This window comes from Leptonychotes weddellii, chromosome 2 (assembly GCF_054177405.1).
Source record: "Leptonychotes weddellii isolate Sample4059 chromosome 2, ASM5417740v2, whole genome shotgun sequence".
NCBI lineage: Eukaryota > Metazoa > Chordata > Mammalia > Carnivora > Phocidae > Leptonychotes > Leptonychotes weddellii.
Window position 1 is genome coordinate 148,135,624 of NC_138370.1, and position 20,831 is coordinate 148,156,454.

A 20,831-nucleotide genomic window follows, 5' to 3' on the forward strand; every position below is an offset into this window, starting at 1 on the left:
GATCATGACGTGAGCCAAAGGCGGATGCTTAACTGAGTGAGCCACCCAGGTGTCCCCCTAGTACCAGGATTTTAAAACCTATTTTATTGAGATGTAATTCACATTTCATACAATTCACCCATTTGAAGTGTGCGTTTCAGTGATTTTTAGCGTATCCACTGATACTTAAAACCATCACCACAGTTACTTTATAACATTTAAACAAAATAGTCATTTAACATTAGTCATTTTATCACAATCAATTTAGAACCTTTTCATCATCCCCAAAAGAAACTCTTTGGCTATTACTCCTCTATCCCCCTTCCCCTCAGACCTAAGCAACCACAAATCAAATACCAGAATTTTTGATGGCATACCAAGAAGGGATTGGAAGGGAACACACCACCAAACACGTCAGCCAAAATTGCAACCCAGCTGCTGTTGGAGTATGACAGTTGGGAGTGTGGCGATGTCTCTCTCCCACTGCCAGAGAGAGAGAGAGAGAGAGATAAAAATAAAAAGAGAAAGAGGGAGGGAGGGAGAGGGAGGGAGAGATTGAGATTATAGTGCTTCATTATTGCTTCCCCTTATCCCCCAGAAGCCCTGGTTTCTGCCCTGCCCACTCTTTTTTTATAAATTTTTTTTTTAAAGATTTTATTTATTTATTTGTGAGAGAGAATGAGAGACAGAGAGCACGAGAGGGAGGAGGGTCAGAGGGAGAAGCAGACTCCCTGCCGAGCAGGGAGCCCGATGCGGGACTCGATCCCGGGACTCCAGGACCATGACCTGAGCCGAAGGCAGTCGCTTAACCGACTGAGCCACCCAGGCGCCCTTTTTTTAAATAAATTAATGATGCAATCTCCTCCCTTGCGCCAGTGCATACAGGATCTTTCTTTGGAGTCTTAATCGTAGCACAATAATTTATACCTGTAAGCAGCTCATCACTGTATTTTAAGACCAATGCAGGTAGCTGCCTCTGACCGACAGCCGAGAGAATAGACATGGTTGGAACGAAAATAATTTTGTCTTTTTGATCACAGTCTAACTACTGTCACACCTAAGAAGCTTCTAGCCTCTCATCTCAGTCAGTGAATTTCAGGAACAAAATCATTTAGGTTTTCTGTGCTATGCTTTAGTGTTTTAAGGGAGTGTCCCAGCTTCCTCTCCTACCCTAACATTTCTTGATGCAGTTAGTTGGCCATTCTTTGAGGAGAGTTTCAGTTTGAATTAGACATACATAAGGACCTTCCAGGTGTTGTTGTTATTCTCATTGAATCTTCCCTTGTAAAGGGAAACCGCCCCAGAAATAATTACCTTGGTGGAGAAGCATTGAATTTTAAATGACGAAGCCTTTGGGAAGCTGGAATGTCCCCCCCCACCCCAAGCCTGTATAGGACTCACCTTCCAGGCAGACGTGAGCTTCCTCTTGCCATATTTAGCAAAGGAAAATGACTGACGTTTATCTGAAGTTCAAACTGAACTGTGTTTTATCTTGTAGCCTTCTTTGCTTCCACTCCAGTGCATCCCGTGGCTTTGTCCTTGCTATGCATCACCTGTCCTTACCTGTCCCTACCTGTCCTTAGGTCCAGGTCTGGAAGAGCTTCACACACCTCAAAGAAGTGGGAACTCAGAGGAGCAGGCACAGGGCTGGGGACTCCTTCCGAGCGGATACAGCCAGGCCCCACTAACTGGCCAGGCAATAGATTATGGCAAGTTCCTGACAAATAGGAAACACATAGATGGTGGTGCCAGGCAGGGTGCTGTTTGGTAGAGCGCCGCTGGAGGCCCAATTTTAGGTCCTGGCTTCGTCACCTTGATCCTGGGCAAGCCACCGTAATTCTTTGGAACTGTAATTGCCGCCTTTTTACTTCCCTGAAATGAAAACGGTGAAAATACCAGTAGCCAGCATTTGTTTCCGGCACTACCCTTGACTTCTCTAATTTAATGAGCAATCAGGGAGGCAACCCTCCTCACTCCTTGCCCTGGGCATCTCATGTCATCCTCGCAATGACCTTTGAAGGGTGTCATTATGCCCATAATATAGACCCAGAGACCAAGGCTCTGAAGGTTTAAGGAACATGTGCCGCCCCAGCCCCTCCAATATTTTATTTAGTGAAATCAAGTTGAAGAATTCCTAGAAGTGGAAGGAAAGGGCAGATCCACTTATTTTGTCTTCATTGGTGTGGTATCGGCCCCCACCCCCCGCATCTAGTGCCTGCTGTATGGTCTTAATACATATCTATTGGTGAGTGAATGTTTGGAACCACAGGGGAGGGCAGGGGGAGTCAGAGCCTCTGGTCTCTTCTTGGTGTCAGGCTACACCCCCGCCCCCCCTTGAGTGCTGCCTGTGGCCCCCTCATCTTAGCCCCAGCCCCTTAGTACCCTGCTCCTAACTCAGCTGTGAAGATTTCCCCACTTGCCATGAGTATTCCCATGTCCGAGGCTCCTGGTCTTTGTTCTGGTCCTCCCTTTGCCCCTTTCCCTCTGCTTGTCTCTTTTAATGCCTGAATCCTCTTCCTCCTCAGTCCCCGTTGAGGCCCTGCCTCCTCCACAAAGCCCTTTCCAACCCCCGCAGCGCAGGGAGAATCCTCCATTTGCAGTTCTTCAAGCACTTGGTGTGTATCACACCTAGGATGGTAGCTCATGTCAGAGTAGAATTTCCCTTTGGTCCTATTCAGTCCAGACCCCTCATTTTATGGATGAGGACACTGATGCTTAAGGAAGTGGTGATATGTCCAAGATCACACCTTTATCTAAAATATTTGTTCGTTGCCCGTGCACAGCCATTCTGAAAGCACCCGCCCCCGTCATCTTGTACGTACCAGCAGCAGGGGTGTATGCACTGTCTTCTATAAGGAAACCCACAAAGCACCCTTAGAAGGGAACTCAGATCTTCCAAGTTGGCAACGGAGAGGGTCACCAGTGAAGAGGTGTGCCTGGTCCTCCTAGCTGTGACTTTCATTTCCAAGGACCGCCTTCTTCTTGGCTCATCAATTACATTACCCCCACCTGGCTATTCTCAGGAGCACCATTCTGACTTTAAAACTTGTGTCTAGGCTGGATATAGGATGCTTGAGGGGGTAGAATGAACGCAGAAAGTTATCTGCAACTAGATATTCTGGTTAATAAGATAAGGCTTTTCCACTGTTGCTGGGAGTTGGGCCTCTGCTTCCTGTCTCCTTCCCTCTCATTTCCACGAAATAGGGGTTGCCATTAGTCCGGTTACCCAGGAGCACCCTCCCAGAGTCTGATTCTACACCCAAGAGAACACTCTCAATAGCAGTTTCTGTTCCTGGTGGTCTGGATTCTTTTCTGGTTTGAGAAGCCTCTTATGTTTCTGGGTGTGTATCATTAGGAATAATCACAGTCTTTAGGGAAGATGCCCACCACTGCCACCATTCAGCAAGATTCTTTACCCCAGACCTCAACAGGACAACCCTGTCAGATTACAACATGGTTATCTCCACGTTCAGCATGTTCTGCAGAGGAGTGGGAGGTGGGGGATGGGCATTTATGGCATCTCCCTAACATGTTAATTCTCTGAGATGTGTACCCTCTCTTCTCTTTCTTTCGGTTTTCTGTCCTGTGGCGTTTAGCACAGTGCCGGGCATTTTAGCGAACCCTTGTTGAACTGGGTGGATTTGACACATCAAGTATACTTTAGGGAAGGAGCTTGGGTTTGGGGGGCCAGGGATATGAGTCTTGTGGGAAGAGATAAAGGGTGCCATCTTACTTACCACCTTCCAGACTACCAAAGAATGCCTACTCCACTTTTGTTCCCCAGCATGTATTCATCCATTCACTCATTCAGTAAATATTTCCAGAGTGCCCACTGTTTGTTATATTTGGTGCTGGGCATCAGCAATGAATAAAAATAGCCTTGGTGTCTGCCCTAAAGAGCCATATTTTTTGCGTAGTGGTTGATGGATGACCTGTCACGATCTCATTAGTAACAGTAGGAGCGTGCTTAATAAACCATGCTTGATCATGTGCTGAGACACCTCTGTCTTCTGGAGATGCTTGGATTTGCTTTGATTTTGTTGGGAAGTGTGGATGCGAAGATGGGTTTTGCCCCAGGAACCCCACCAATGTGTTTGTTTCCTCCTGTTAACCAAGACTGTCAGCATGCGGCAAGGAAATAATAGGCAGTTGTGTAATGTATGCACTTTTTCTTTACACAAGACCTTTAAAGTTCAGTTTATTAGAGCCTAATGAAACAATTAGGTATATATATGGGGTAATTTAGTTCCATCTTTACTTCTGCAATAAAAGTCGCAGTTCTTGATGATTGCAGACTTGCTCTGGGGCTCCGAAATGAAAAGGATACATAAGAATTAGGCTCCAAGGAACTTGATCTTATTTTCCCCTTTTCATTTTTATTTGGCACATGAATTTCATTCCATACAATTTTTTTTTCCTGTGCACAGTAAAGTTTTAAAATAAACGGCAGCAACTCTGTTTTCCTAGTTTAGCTAACATGGAAACACCTAATCCTCTTAGTTTTCTTGATTTTGCAAACAAGGATTTGTTGGGATCAGATCTTTAAGTAGTCCGGTCACATGGACTAGGTATTCATTTAATGACCCCAAGTACAACCTGTTAGAAAAGCAAAGTAATGAATTAATAATGTTCCTCACAGTTATTTTCTCTGCCTTGTTTTTCAACCACAGGTTGTACAACTTGAAGGGGAGTAGTGAGTGCAAAGGTATTCACCCCATAAAAGTGGGGAGTAGTCACTTCACAGGTAGCCAGCACTCCTTTCAGCTTTCTGACCTTTCCATTTTGAGCAGGCGGAAAACAAAACAAAACCCTACCAACCCCATGATCTACAGCTGTGCTGTCCAATACAGTAGCCACTGGCTCCTGGTGGCTCCTGAAACGTGGCTAGTGTGACCAAGCTGAATTTTTTAATTTAAATCTAAAAACAGAAGCAGTGTATTTTTTTTTATTATTATTATTTGAGAGAGAGAGCGCGCACACACTTACTTATTTGAGAGAGAGATGCTTAATCGACTCAGTCACCCAGGCACTCCAGTGTAAAGTATTTTTTTATTAAATGCAACTTTATTGGGAAGCTTGTGTATGTTTGGAGCAACTTGGATGTGTGAATCTACTTCTTTCAACTGTAAATTTTATGTAATAGAGATTATTTCTCATGATAATTTTGCATTCAAATTGGGATGTGCTATCCATGTAAAATGCACACCCTGATTTTGAAGACTTTGTTAAGAATGAATGTGAAATATCTCATTTAGTAATTAATAGCTATATTTTAAGGATTTTTTACTATTAAGTAATCTCTACACCCAAAGTGGGGCTTGAACTCACAACTCCGAGATCAAGAGTTGCATGCTCTACGGACTGAGCCAGCCAGGCTCCCCTTAATGATTTTTTATATTGATTACATGTTGAAATAATAATGTCTTGGCTATGTTGGGTTAAAGAAAATATATTACAATTAATGTTGCCTGGTTTTTATACTTTTTAAATGTGGCTACCACAAAATTTAAAACATGTAAGTGTCTTGCATGGTGTTAATACAGAACAGCACTGGTCTGTTGGATTGGAACAAAAGGTTCCTTGCCATGGCCCACAGAGTTCTCACCCGTTTACCTTGTGAGAACATCACAGTGAGCTCCGTTAAAAACATGAACAACAAATTCTATGCCATAGCAAATCACAAAACATATTTAATAGTTCAGTTTTTTGTTTTTTTTTTTTTAAGCTTGCCAAACCCAGGTGGTCTTAGATACTTTTTGATTGCAAAACTACATCACATACTTAATTCCACTTACCCCTGGGGAAATCTCATCATTTAAACTTTGAAATTTTAAACAACGCAACGAGTTAAGAGAGCCATTCAACAGTATGGTTTAATCAGTCTAGTTATAGATAACTTTGCAAAGCATTTAAATAATATTTTATGCTATAAGCACCATAGCAATTGTGGTTAAAAGCTCAGGTTTTGGAGTCAGGCACATCTAAGCTTGAATTCTAGATCTGCATTGTCTAGTTGTGTGACCTTGAACTAGTATTTTAAATGTTCTAAGCCTTGGTTTCCTCATTGATAAAATGGGACAGTAATGGTCCCTACATGATAGCGTTCAAGGTGCTTACCAAATGGTCAAGGGAGAGAGTTTACAAATTAGGATAATAAATGTCACAGGTGTCCCAATGGAAATTGGCAGAGAGTCTTGTGTGGCCAGGGGTGGGAACGAGATGGTACCTGCTACCAGGGTGATGACTAGAAAAGACTGAAGTGACAAGTGATTTGTTGATAAATGAGCAGGTATTGAGAGACGGGCATCCTGTTGGAGAAGAAACAGCTAGAGGGCCTGGGATAGACACACCAAACAGCCTGCAGCCAGAACAGTGTGTTCTGGAGATGTCAGCAGCTTATGAGGAATAGCTGGGTCACCCTATGGAAAGATAAAGGGGAGATGGGACATCAGCCCGGAGAAGGGGTGGAGAACTGGTCCTGGACGACTCGGTGTGCTTTGCTGACTAGTTGGTATTAAGTAATACAACCGGGTCCCAGTTTTGGCAAGATCACTGTGGCAACGAGGACTAGAGTTAGGGACGGAATCCTGTAAGGAAGCAACAGCGAGAGTCTGACTGAGGAACCTGAAGCAAGAGGTTGGCTTCGGGACAGAGAAGAAGGGCGAGGTCTGGGAAGTCAAGGTCACTCTGCAGCAGAAGTTAACCAGACTTCTTGTGGTGATCATTTTGCAATATATACAAATATCAAATCATTATGCTGTACACCTTAAACTAATGCAATGTTAAATGTCAACTAAATCTCAATTTAAAAATATTAACTAGTGAGTTTCTTAAAAAAAAAAAAAAAAGACGACGACGATGACGACACCGTGTCCGGGAGCGAGGAGGTGCGTGGGCTCAGAAGCCTTGGTGGTTGACTGGCGGAAGGCAGGGAGGGAACAGACGGCAGACGCCAGCCGGGATTCCTGCAAGGTGACTCGTGAGTGGGGGTGGACGGTGATCCTTTGCTAAGCTGGGCGCGGGGGAGGGGAAGCAGGCCTGGGGGATAGAGAGCGAGGTCTGCGTGGGCTGTGGTGAGTGAGGACAGTTGCTCTGCGACCTGGGGTTGGGGAGTGAGGCCGGGCTGGCAGCTCAGGCAGGGCTGCGGTTTGCTTCCTTTTGTGCCTCTCCCTCTTGCAGGACTGTTGCCATTGACGCCACCGTCAGCATCAGTGTGTGATGTGACCTGGACATGCTCAGGATGCTTTCAGGGTTCTCCTTTAAGGGACTTTCTGTCGGGGGTGCGGTGGGGGGCGACTGGCTGGCTCAGTCAGTAGAGCATGCTACTCTTGATCTTAGGGTCGTGAGTTCAAGCCCCACATTGGGCATGGAGCCTACAAATAAAAATAAATAAGGCACTTTCTGTCGGGGTTACAGGCTCTCTTCTGACAAGGGACAACTTAATCTCACTGTACAGCCCCCCATCCTCTCACGAGCAGATTGTACCAACCAGGGGGAAGCCTTCCTCCAAGACACAAACAAACCAGCTCTATGTGATGCTTTCTAAGTCTTCGTCTTCCCAAATGCCCCTCTGCAAAGCTTAACACTCTCCAGTGGCGGCATCTTGTATTTAGAATAAAACCCAAACTCCTTACCATAGCCCCTAACCCCTCCGCCGTGGGACCCCTGGCCACCTCCCCAACCTTGGCTGCCTCAGCTCTGCCTCCATCACCAGATTCCAGCCACAGGCTCCTGTTTCTGGAATTACAAACAAAACAAACAAATGTCCTTGTTGCTGCTACAGGACCTGTGCACTTGTTTGTGCCTAGAATGTTCTTCCCTCAGACTTCCACTAGGCTCCCTCCTTTTCTCTTTCCTTTTCTTCATTCAATTCTCAGGGCCACTAACTCAGAGTGGCCTTCTCGGACTCCTCTCCGTCCAGCGTCCTGCTCTATGGACTTCACAGCACTTCCGCTGCCCGAAGTGATCTTATTTGATTACTTTATGTGAAGTCACCTCTCCCCGTGAGTGTGGAAGTTCTCGGTTCCCGAGCATCCCCGACACCTAGCACCATGCTTCCACATAGCAGGCATTCATTAGATACTCGTTCTAAGAGCTTGAAATCTTGGCCAAACATCCCTGAGTTAAGGTGTTCCTCCCTCCCCCCCTTTTCGGCTAAGTTGTTTTGAAACAAACTCCAGGTTCTAGAGTGACTTTATCTTTTGTGGGAGGAAGGGGAGGCAGCTAACCCCCATCAGATTCCCAATAGGAAACAGATGGATGGACACTCAACAGGATAATTGAGAAATTAATAAAGGGATTATCAGGGCTTAGGGAAACCGACAAGAGAAGTACTGCCAAGAACCCAGACAAAATAGTTCAATGGAGGAGGCCCTGCCCGTCAGGAGCCTTGGTAAGGGCTGTGGCCACCCTTTCGTCACCCACAAGGGAGAGAACTTAGGGGATAAATACTCTGACCTTGCTCTGCTCCCTCCCATCTTTTGCCTGGGCCTCCATTGGCTTAATTCAGTGGGGTTGCCGAGGGGAAGGGGGACTAGTCCACATGGATCAGCCTCCAGGAGCACAAAATGGCGGTTGGAAAAGGGTGCCAAGTACACGTGGAGGGGCAAGAACAGAAAATCATATAATGTCCATGCCATTTACTTTGTCCCTTAATCAAACACTATTTTATGCCTTTACTTAATTATTTTATATACTTCCATGATGCCACTGAGAGATAGGTATCTATAGGAGAACAGGGAACACGCTTACAACTCCTTCTAAGAACCTAGAGTGATGTGATGGGGATTATTCCTCAGTATGTGTGAACTTCGAGTGTAATTGAACGGTAGGTGAAAACGTGCTAAGTGAGTATGGTCTGAAACCCGAATATTTTGGGTAAATCTTAGGAATGACAAACAACAATTTAATGCTCCATAACAGCGTTTCCATAGTACCCCAGTGCTTAGTGCGCAAGAATGCTGTGTGGTCATTTTTGTGTGTTGGTTTGCCTGTTTTAGTGCATCCTTTATGGCTATAATCATATGACTCCGTTTGTTTCCCAGGTCAGAATTCTCTGTAGGGAAGGGGACAATTGATGAATCTTCCAAAGCACTTCTTTATCTCAGCTTATTCTACTGTGGACTGATAATATTACTAAAGGGATAGTGATGCCATGTTGTCCTGCCAAGTAATATATTTTAGAAGCAAAAAAAAAAGTTAATTTGTGTTAAAAAGTGAAGTGTTAAAGTGAAGTGTTAAAGTGAAGTTCTAACAATCTATTCTTTACCATTTGTTGAGAGCTCATGATGTAGACCACGAGTCCCAAAATACAACAAAAAATAGTAGCAGCTACCTCTTTTGGGCACCTGCTGCACATCAGGCCCTGGACTACTTGACATGACATCCAACAATCTCATGTAGTTGGTATAATTAATGCAGTTTTATATTTGAGATGGACTTAAAGTCATCAGCAAGAAAGGAGATTCAGGAAGCCAAAGGCCGGGTTCTTGCCTCATGCATAGACGCCCTCAGACTAAGACTGCTGGGATTGCCATTTAAAGCCTGTGGTGGAGTAAGGGTGGGACCGCGGAGCTGGTCAAAGGAGGACAGGACCGAGGGTGGTCATGAATCATTCTGCTTGGCCAGGCCATGGGAAGTAAGCCACTACAGAGAAGGATGAGAGAGAGACATGGCAGAGGCAAGCACAAGGCAGTTGACACCAGCGGGGAACGCCAGTAATGCAGCCCCCAGTTGGGGACTCATGGGGGATGCTGGCAACCACGATTTCAAGTCCCTTCTCCATCCAACTTGGAGACCACCTGTCACTGTGCTTCTGGTCCTAAGGCTTCTACCATGTGACTGAGGTTCCTCATTTGGTGTCCAAAAGGTTATCCTCTACTGTTCTGAGGAATTCTTGGAACCCTGAAACCAGGAACAGGATGTAGAGTTTAGGTTCCAAATGAGGAACCTCAACTCATTTAATGTTGTGCAGTTTGATTACCTTTCACAACTAACAGAATGTATTAGGAACTTGGAGAAGGAAAATGAGGAAGGGAAAAGGATTCAGGCACCCAGATAAGTCACCTGGATTCTAAGATTTTTTCTTTTTAAGTGGAAGTAAACAAATTTAGAAAATATCCACGAAATGGAATTATTTGATTTTACTAACTAAATTAAGTAGTTGGAGAAAGATTTCCTAGTAGAGAGAGGCCTGTGATATTTGGTATGTTGGAGTTTAGACAGAATTAGAATTTGCTAATACTCTAAAAGTATTTCTGGCTTCAAAAAAATTATTTGATTTTGCATAAGATTTTCTGTATAGTGATGGTCCGTGTGGGAGAAAATGCTTTGTATTTCTGCTGGTCAGTAATTACCCTAAAGTCCACTTTCCCAACATAGGAACTCCAAGATCACTGGAGAATATGGCGCAAAGAAGGATTCCCTAGGGCAAAACTGCTTCAGAGGGTTTCCCCAGAGCTTCTTGTTAATGTGGATCTACCCACATGTGCGGCAAAGTGCTCTGATTTGAAGAGCCTCCACAGAACGGGCCCAGTGAATTATTGAGTTCTTCCTGAAGTCAGATCTTAGTTTTCCTAATTACTTTTAAGTTATAAGCAGAATTTTACCTACATAGACAATCTCAACTAGCAGGAAAAAAAAAAGGGAGGGTTTTTGTTCATTGATGGTAGATCTGTTTTGAGTGCCTACTGTGTATCAGGCACTGTGCCAAGTACTTTGTGAACCTTCCCTCCGTCAGTCCTCACAGTGAGTACTGTCCTAGCACTGTGTCCAGATGGAGGAACTGAAGCTCAGAGAAGTTAAGTCTCTTGTCCTCTTGATAGCCTAAGTAATACGGTAACTCTAGATGTGAAGGTGGAAGAGAAAATTCTAGAAAAGGCAGACAAAGCTAAGCTTTCAAGTATAAGAACAATGAAATTTAAGTAAGCGCGGACACTAGGTAAGGCTATAGAAAGATAAAGCTCAGAAAACCGAAAATGGATAAAAGTAGGAAATGGAATCAGAGAGAGATCATTTATTCAACTATCTGTTCAGTGCCAGGGAGAAACGAAGTGTGTGTGTGTTGGTTTCTTTACCAGGGAATAACACAAAGGCTCTACATCTGTCTAATCATGAGATTTCTGCAGAAGCAGGAGGAAACCCCGGAGTTTGAAAGTGTCTGTGATAAGGCAGAGATTTGGGGCTTTTGGTTTCTTGCCTGGCTGCATTCCTGTCTCTTTGTAACTATCAGGTTATCCCAGACATCTTGTTTGAAAGCGTGAGACACCATAGAGAGGACCAGGGAAGGGAACACAGGATTTTTTTTTTTTTTTTTAATTGGGACACCAGAGGAGAGAATAAATGGCAGAAGGGAACATCTTTATTTTTTTCAAGGAATCTGACCCAGGTGCCTATTATACCGTCTGCATTTGTTTGGACTGACGCATGAGCTGTTTCTAGAACTATCTTTGTGTCACTATTAACTCAGTGATCTCTCTGAGGCTGTCGGCATGGTGGTTAGTCTGCAAAACTGCTGTTGGCCAAGGACCCTTGTGAGCAGGCGTTTCCCAGCTTGAGGAAGTCCCTGTGGCCAGTGTGAGACTGAGGTCACTAGCACGCAGAGGGTTGGAGTGGGGACGCAGAGATTGGCTAGCTGGAATTTAGCCTTTTTCCCAGAACTGAAACTGGTCCCAATCCATTTGTTGGCTCAGCACTTGAGGAAGGCTATTTCAGGAAGCAAAGCCAGAAGGAACTAAGAGCACAGTCATGTGTGCATGAGTGACTCACTTAGGGTTTCTACTGCAGCATGTGACCTTCAGGCCACCGAATGCGTGGGGTGGGCTGAAAGTTAGTGATTCGTTGTGGGAGGGGGGGAAGCCTTTTATCTGAGCAACTCCCTTCCATCTCCTGGAATGGCTTGAGTGGCAGGTAGCATCCAGGATGAACTTTGGAGCCAGCCTGCCGGAGTCTGATCTCTCAGTGCCACCAGCTCTGTGACCCTGAGAAAGTTATTTCGTAGCATCCTTCCTCAGTTTTTTCATCTGCGAAATGGACATCATCCTAATAAGACTTGACAGGATTGTGAATATTAGGTAAGGCAGCATGTGCACGGTGCTTTCAGCAGTGCCTGCCACATGGCAATTAAAAGGGTTTAGCAAGAAAGAGAAACAACCGTCCATTGCTAACCTCAAACACAAATGGTTTCTCATGGTGACATTAATGTGTTACATTTATTTTGTATTGCAGTTTGTGAAATGCTTTCATATATATTATGTCCATTGATCAGAGAGGATAGATCAGAGGATAGTAGTTAAAATGTTTCACATTTATAAGTAATAGGCTGATGAGAGTATAATCTAGGAAAGATAAGGGGAAAGGAATGCATTCCACTGCCCGGTTCCACCCTAGGAGGAGTTTAGGAAAGATGGCCCCACCAATGCTAATTGCAAGCTCTTTGGGCCTCCAGGGTAGGAGTGGTTCCCCAGGGACCCTATCCAGAGGAGAACCTGGACCGCTGACCTGGGTGGGGGTCAAATGAGATGAACTACTGACAAACAGAGGCCCCAAGAAGCTCTACCCTTCCCACAGGGCCTGTTTGCCAAGAGGCAGTCACTAGGCACAGAGAGCATCTGAGAGGTCAAACCCTTTCCTTCCTGGAGCCAGGCCATGGAAGCTTGTTATGTGTGAGAAAAGGCACAGAGAAAACCATGAAGAAACCAGATTTTTCTCTTCAAGGGAGAGAAATGACACATGACCAAATGGCACCGTGCGTGCTCTTGGTCACTCGTCCCCTCAGCACTAAAACCAGGACAATCCCGGGCAACCCGCAGGGGTTGGTCACCCTCGGCACCAACAGTAGGCCTGGATCAAAGGGGCCCCAGGGGGATTAAGGACAAAGCCATTATGCAAATTTCAAAGCCGGATACCTTGGTGAACCTTCTTTGTAGATGGCTCCTCAGGGGATACTTCCTTGTAGGTAGCTATGGTAATATTGTCCCTTTGGGAACGATAGTGTGTGTGGAGTGTTTCTGTGGGGTCAATAGCTCCCCCCGCAGGTCAGGGTTTCTCAACTCTTGGCACAGTTGATATTTGGGATTGTTGTGGGATGTTGTCCCTGTGTGTTGTAGGATGTTTAGCAGCATCCCTGGCCTCTACCCTAGCACCTGCCACCAAAAGTGTCTTCAGGCTCTGCCAAGTAACTTCCGGGTTGGGGGTGGGGACAGAACGGCTCCAGCTGAGAACCATTGCTACAAGGTCCATAACAGCTCCCGTGTATTAGGAAAACGACCACCTGATCGTCTCTGTAACCTGTCTGTCTCTTCATTTTTTGTTCTTTCCCTCCAGTTTCGCCCCTCCTAGTATTTTGATAGCTGCCTCACTCTACTCTCCTCCTGTCGTCCACGATCATGGGTCATTCATAAGTTTATGAAATTCTAAAACACACCTACAGAACACAAGTTTGTCTAGCAGTCTGGAAGAAGTAATTTCGTTGGGACTTTTAGAATCTGTGGAAATTCTTTCTTGCCTTAACTTTTGTCTCTGTAGGGGGTCCTCCGAGGTGCACTGGAATCAAGCAAATGAAAGTCTTCAAGGTTTCTTAGAAAAACCATAATTAAATTCGATTCTCTTACTGGAGAGCTTGTTTCCTCTCATGGTACTAGCTTTGCTCAGGCTGCTTCTGAAATAATGAAATTATAATCTGCATAAAAACTTTAGAGGAGCTCCTTACCTTCTTGGAGAAGATTTTGAATTTTAAAAGTCTAATGACCCAGAACACCTGCGGAGAGGCTGTGGAACCAAAGACTGATTGTACCACCTAGATTCTTCCACCTGCTCAGTCAGCCCCTGTCCTTCTAACTACTTAGATGAAAAAATATTCTGAACATTGCTCTACAGTGGCTGTATTACTTTTGTGGCAAAGGTCATCTGATCCACCTTTTGGCCTTTACCAAGTGAATATTTAAATCAAAGATGTCTAATACTATTTATAAAGTTTTGCAGGAATGGAAATTTCAATTACCTTTATTAGTAAACTTCCAGTTTTTACTTACCCTCAAAGGCAAAGTTTCTTCCTTACCCATTGAAAACAATTCCTCTTTATAATACTTATTTTATGAGAACAAAACTTAATCTAATTACAAAAATAACACAGGCCACTAGAGGAGAAGAACACAAAGGTGAAAATAAAAATCATCGGTAAACCCACAGCCCAGAGATAATGCAGATCATGTTTCTGGAATTAAGCATCTTTAAAAAATGCATATAATGTGTGCTTATCGGATTAGCTTTTCTCCTGTTCAGTTCTCACTAGGGATAGAAAACACTTCCACAATTTTATGGTGAATTTTAATATATTCTACTTTTAAATGCATAAAAGGAGTTTCATAGGAGAATTAAATTGACAGAGAATGCATTATGATGAAGACAGAACTTTTTCATTAGTAAGCTGTTTTATTCAAGTAAATTAGGCGTGAATATCAACTGCTCGTAGTTTCTTATCTGTCCTTCAGGAATTTATTCTATGCAAGTATGTACATTTATAGCTTCTACTCCCCTCTTCCTTTTTCCACAAAAAGTAGATTCTTGGGTGAATTGTTTTGAACTGTTTTTCTTCACTTGGCAATACATTTTGGAGACCTCTCAATCTCAGTGCATTGAGGGGCTTCCACATTGATTAAAAAAAAAAATAGCCACATTGGGGGTACCTGGGTGACTCAGTTGGTTGGGCCTCTGCCTTCGGTTCAGGTCATGATCCCAGGGTCCTGGGATTGAGCCCTGCATCGGGCTGCCTGCTCAGTGGGGGGTCTGCTTCTCCCTCTGCCTGCCGCTCCCCCTGCTTGTGCTCTCTCTCTCTTGATCATTCTCTCTCTCAAATAAATTAAAAAATCTTAAAAAAAAAAACATATAAAAAATAGCCACATTGTATTCCATTGTATGGACTTAACCTAATTTGTTTAACTAGTCTCCTGTTGATGAATATTTGGTTGTTTTCCATTCTTTTGCTATTAAAAATGCTGAAATAAATTACCAGGTACACATGTCATTTCATAAGCAAAAAATACATCTGTAGGTTAAATTCTCTGAAGTAGAATTGCTAGATTAATGAGTATATGCAATAGTAATTGTAATAGATATAATGGATGTATAATAGATATAGTAATTATAATAGATATATAATATAGATAAGTGTCCTCCTTGGGGGTGTACTCCTATTGGAAACGTGTGAGAGTACCAGTTTCCCCACAGCCTTCCAATATGTTATGTTAAAATGTTACTATCAAACTTTTGGATTTTTGCCAGTCTGATAGATGAGAAATACTTCAGTGTACCATCAGTTTGCATTTTTCATAAAGTAAAGATGATTTGTACTCTGCCAACTATCTGATCATCTCCTCTGCCCATTTTTCTATTGCTTTATTGATCATTTTTTTCATTGATTTGTACGAGCATTTTATATATTACCAAAATGAGCTCTTTGTGATGTGAGTTGTGGATATTTTCCTTTATCTTTTGATTTTGTTTGTGGTTTAAAAAATTTTTGTGTATAGTTGAATTTATCAGTCTTTCATGATGGCTTTGGTTTATGAGTCATAATAGATCTTTCTCATTTAAAGGTTATGAAAGATTTTTCCCATATTTCCTTGTAGAATTTTTGTGGTTTAGTTTTTCACATTTATATATTTGAGCCATTTGAAATTTATCCTGCTAAGAGATAGGAGGTAGAGATCCAACTTTGTTTTCTCTAAATGAAAATCTAGATGTCCCAGCAATATTTATTGAATAGTCCCAGTCACTACTGGCAGGAGATTCCTCTTTCACTGTCTCCTAAATTCTCGTATGTTCTTGGATATATTTCTGGATTTTCTGTTCCATTCTGTTGCTCTGACTACGTATGTGCCAGTATTTGAATTTTTATACAGGTCTCTGTTTTATCATTCTATTTATCCCTCTATTAATTGGGAATTCTGTTTTTTAAAAAAATAGTTTTACCATTTACTCTTATTTGTGACTAGCCTGCCTTTAATTAAGTCCATTACCCACTCTCTGGCTTTTGCTACTCTCGTCATGTATTTTAATTCTCTTTATAGTGTTTAAAATTTATTAAATATTTGTTTATATTAAAACCCTTAAGACATGATTGTTTTATATAAACGATGTTTGTTAAAATTTACCATTTTTCTTGCTCTTCATTCTAGCCCGTATTCTCCGACTTTCCATCTTGGACCACTTTCCTGCTGTTAAAGGGCATCCTTTAGTGTCAGTCTACTTGCGACAGACTCTGTTCATTTGGCTGAATATGTCATTATTCATTTTTGAAAGATATTTTCAATGAAAATAGCATTCTTAATTTGTAGTTTTGGTTTGTTTTCTAGCACACTAACATTCTACTGTTTTCTGGCTTCCATTGTTGGTGCTAAGAAGGCAGTTGTCAGTCTCAACTATTAACTCTTTGAAGGTAACTGCATTTTGTATAATAAGCATAGTTTACATTCTGTCTAATAACTTTCTTCTGAGTTTAGTTTTGTTTCCTGTATTTCTGCGGGTTCTCACTCATGTTGTCTTGATGCACCTGTTTCTCTTTGATTGGATGCTAGATCTTATATTAGAAACTGTTGTTGTAGAAATAATTTTGAGGTCCAGCATTTAGTTATGTTCCTTTTAGATCACACTGTTTATTAAGGCTTTATACTATGTTTCAATTTCTGATAGTCCTATTTACCCTTCTGTCAGAATATTCCTGGTTATGAGCCTTAGGATCAACTTTTATCACTTCAGTTCCAAACCTCCCCTCCTTAAAAAAACACTCCGTTAGGTGCACCCAAGTGGCTCAGTCCTACTCTTGCTTTTGGTTCAGGTCATGATCTCAGGGTTGTGAGATTGAGACCCGTGTTGGGCTCCTTGCTGGGTGTTGATCCTACTTAAGAGTCTCTCTCTGCCCCTCCCCCTCCTTGCATGTGCATGCCCACTCTCTCTCTCTCTTTCTCAAAAAAAAAAAAAAAAAAAAGCCCAACAGTCCATTATTATTTTCCTAAAGGGGAACATGCTAAATGTATACATCGATTCAAAATGGCATTTTCCAGTGTTACATATTCTCATCCAAGAATATGGTAGAGACAACAGTTAAAAAAATGTCGTTGACATTCTTGGGTATTTTATTCATGGACTTTAGAACTATTATTTGAGATCATAACAGAAGTCAGTATAAAGGTATGTTTTAATATATAAATAATCATTTTAGATTGCCTCATTTATAAAGCATAATAACTTCATAAATGATACTGTGATATTAGACTTGGTGACCTCTTGATTCTCTAGCATTAGCTTTTATTTTTTGTAACTCTCTTGTCCCATACTGAGTCGTGTGGGACAACCAGAAATTTTGACCTTTGTCTTAATTCTGTTAGGCTAGCCTGCATTTCTTTGGTTTTGTTGGACACTGGATTGCAGTCCTCTCTTCGGATGTTTTTGCTGTGCTGTTCACAATTGGATGTGTTACCCAACAGGCCTGCTTGCGGTGCTTTTATAGGCTTGGCGGCAGAGAGCATGGAACACAGTGCTTAGGACAGCAGGATCTGGTGTCTCACAGAACTGGCCTCAAGTCGTGGCTGGGCCTCTTTATGAACTTGGGCTACATACTTAAGCTTTCAAAGACATAGTTTCCTCCTCTGGGAAATGGACACAAATTCATCAGAGAAATGAGAGAACTTACAGTAAGATATTCGGTGCTCGCTAAAGGTTAGCTCTACTGCAAATTGTACAGATTGATTCTCCCAGAAGCGGCAGAGCTTTTTCTCTTTTCATGGTGCCGCCAGTGAATAATAGAATAACTAAGCTGTATGGCCCTTACCAGGGAGGCACCATTCTTAGCGCTTTACCTCTGGGGTTTTTTTTCATTTGTTTGTTTGTTCGTTTTGGTTTTGGTTGTTGTTGTTTGCACTTTACCTCTCTGTTAACTCAGTTAATCCTTACTGGTCAGAAGGTGGATACTATGATTATCTCCATTGTGCAAATGAAGAAACTGAGTTACAGAGAGGTTAAATGATTTACATACACTAGTCATGACGGCTAGGATTTGAACCAGGGCAGCCAGACTCTTAATGACGCTGGCCTCAGAGCAGGCTTCAAACCGCGGTTTCGGCCATGCATGAGCATCTAGTAGGTCCTATTCCAAGGGTGAGCCCCCAGCTGACCCGAAGGTCTAACTGAATGTGTAGCAGCCTTTCCAGGTTCCTGTTTGCCCTTTCTTCCTCTTCCCTTGTCTCTCCTTCAGCGCTGTCCTTTTCATTCTATGTCTGTGTCATTTACCATCTACTTTTCCTTCCTCTTAACCCTGTGCCATGGGCTTGCTCTGCAGACGGGGTGAGCTGGGGAGGGGGTTTAGGGGACCTAGCACCTACTGAATCTCAGCCGTTACATCGGGTGCCCTCATATCCATGTTCTCACCCTCATTTTGCAGTTGAGAAAACTAAGGCTCAGAGACTGTAAGTGGTAAGTTACCCACATTCCCATCATTGGATTGTACCAGAATGACTGTTGGAGCCCAGGTCTGTCTCTAGAACTTGCTCTCTTCACCAGGGCTGATAAATCATTGTGTGCCCTGGTACAGCCATGCTGGTTGTTAAAATACTGAAATCTCTCTGTACCTCCTGGTGGACAGATGTTCTTGCAAGCCTCCCGCGTGAACTCCTACCTCCTCTCCCCCCAGCCTGGCCTCCCCGGACCTGCCCATAAGCCAGCAAGTAAGAGGTTAATGCGCACTCGAGCAGGGGCATCAGAGCCGTGCTCCACCACCGAGCTGGTTGGTAGATGTGTGTGTCAGTGCCCTTGAGGTGCTCTTGCTCTGAACTACGCTGCCATGTAGTGTCAAGTCTCATGCTGAGTACTAACTACTTAGCATCACTAGGGCAGCTCAGGATGAATGAGAAAATAACTTCACAGCTTATTAATGAAACTGCCATTTGGTATCCAATCAGAAACGCTGTGGAGGCTTGGCTGAATTCATTGCCTCCTTTGACAAAGTACAGAATGGGGAATGTTACGTCTGTGGACAGACAGATTTTGTGTTCTCACCAAGACTGAGGTTGCTAGAGGAAGTGTTTCCAGCCCCGTCTCCACTCCCAGTACCCAGCCTACACAAGCCACTCATGCCAGGGCCAGCCGTCCTTCTAGGCATTCAGCCCCTGGGCCCCTTGCTTAGCAGCTCTTCTCTCCCTTCTTCCCCAGCCTCTTTTGCTTGCTGAGAGGATCCTCAGGCCTCAGAGGCCCACAAGCCTGGTGTTACTTTTAGAATCATTTCCATTGCACTTGGGCAAAAAAGATTTTTTGGTTGAACTTTTGAACATCATTCCTAACATTCTTTCTTTGGAAAAGGCATTCTGTGTCTCAAAAAGCAACTTACAAATGAACTTTTCTGAAAAATAAGATCGGGATTTTTCTAGTATTCTAGAAGTAAACTAAGTATGGTAGATTTTACTCTCCACCAAATGCTGTTGATTCCTTCTGATTGTGTTGTGGTTGATGATAAATCCACAGATGTGTTACCTGTACCGTTTATTTCTCCTGCTTTGAAGCCACAGTTTTCCCATTCTTCAGAGATTCCCTGTATACTTGTTAGGAGAGTCTAAGTAGCAGTAACATACAGATCCCAAAATATCAATGGCTTACTCAATAGAAATACATTTCTTGTAGCCCTGGTGGTATGTGGGTTGGCAGGGTGGCTTACTTCCATGAACTCATTTGGAGATTCAGACCGAGAGTGGCTTTGCCTTTTCCAACACATGATGTCCAGAGTTGCTTGGGCCTTGTTACCCCGTCTGCTAGAGGAGGAAGGAGCCTAGAAGAGAGTGTGTGGCAGATTTTAGGGCCAGGCATCATGGTACACACAAATCATTTCCTCTCTGTCCGTTGGCTCGAGCCAAGTCAAATGGTCACACCCAACTGCAGTGTGGGGACCGTGGTCTGCTGTGGCCCATAGAAGGCAATGACCTCTATGCCTTGTATTTTTTACTTCCAAAGACATCAGGTAGTTCCAGTTGTAAATGTGCCCTCCGGAAGGATGTGCTTAGGGGACATATCCCTGCGATGCCATCTCTCTTTTGTCAAATTTCAAGAAGTAGCCTTGGGATGGAGCTAGAGGTATAATGCTGAGTGAAGTAAGTCAGTGAGAGAAAGACAAATACCATATGATGTCCCTCATATGTGGAGTTTAAGAAACAAAACAGATGGACAAAGGAAAAAAGAGAGAAAGAGACAAACCAAGAAACAGACTTTAAACTATAGAGAACAAACTGATGGTCACCCGAGGGGAGCTGGGTGGGGGGGTGGGTGAAACAGGTGATGGGGATTAAGGAGTGCACTTGTCATGATGAGCACAGGGTAATGTATGGAATTGTTGAATCATTGTATCAGTGTATAATATAACACTGTATGCTGACTATACTGGAATTAAAATAAAAACTTAATACAAGTTTTAAAAAAAGAAAAAAGAAGGAGACTTGGTAACAGAGCCATGATGGGAGGAGTGTTTGTTACCTCTCTGGATTAGGCAAGTTCAAAGAGTGGACCAGGGGGGAAGGTTAGCAGGGTGCTGAGTCCACCGAGGTTCTGCCTGCTCGATACCACCTTCTCTGGGTACCATCATGCGTGCAGTGGGAGGAGAGGCCTCTCTCTGGGCCCAGCTGCACACTGCCTGGCCATGTGACCTTGGGCAGGTCACCTGCCTGAATCTCAGTTTTCTTATCTGGATCAACTAGTAGATAGCTGGGGTATTTCACTGGTTTAAAATGGCATGATTCTAAGAATTTGGCCTCTGGAGATCCTACAGGTTAATTACAGCAAGCGCAAAGTTTGGAGAGCATTTTGTAGCTGTTATA

General features: G+C 43.3%; 1 long non-coding RNA gene across 1 annotated transcript in view; it reads left to right on the top strand.

The window, feature by feature from the left end:
* The window catches only part of LOC145720286 (uncharacterized), a 61,888-nt gene that overhangs the window by 30,755 nt on the left and 10,302 nt on the right, over positions 1 to 20,831 (top strand). The window lies entirely within an intron of this gene.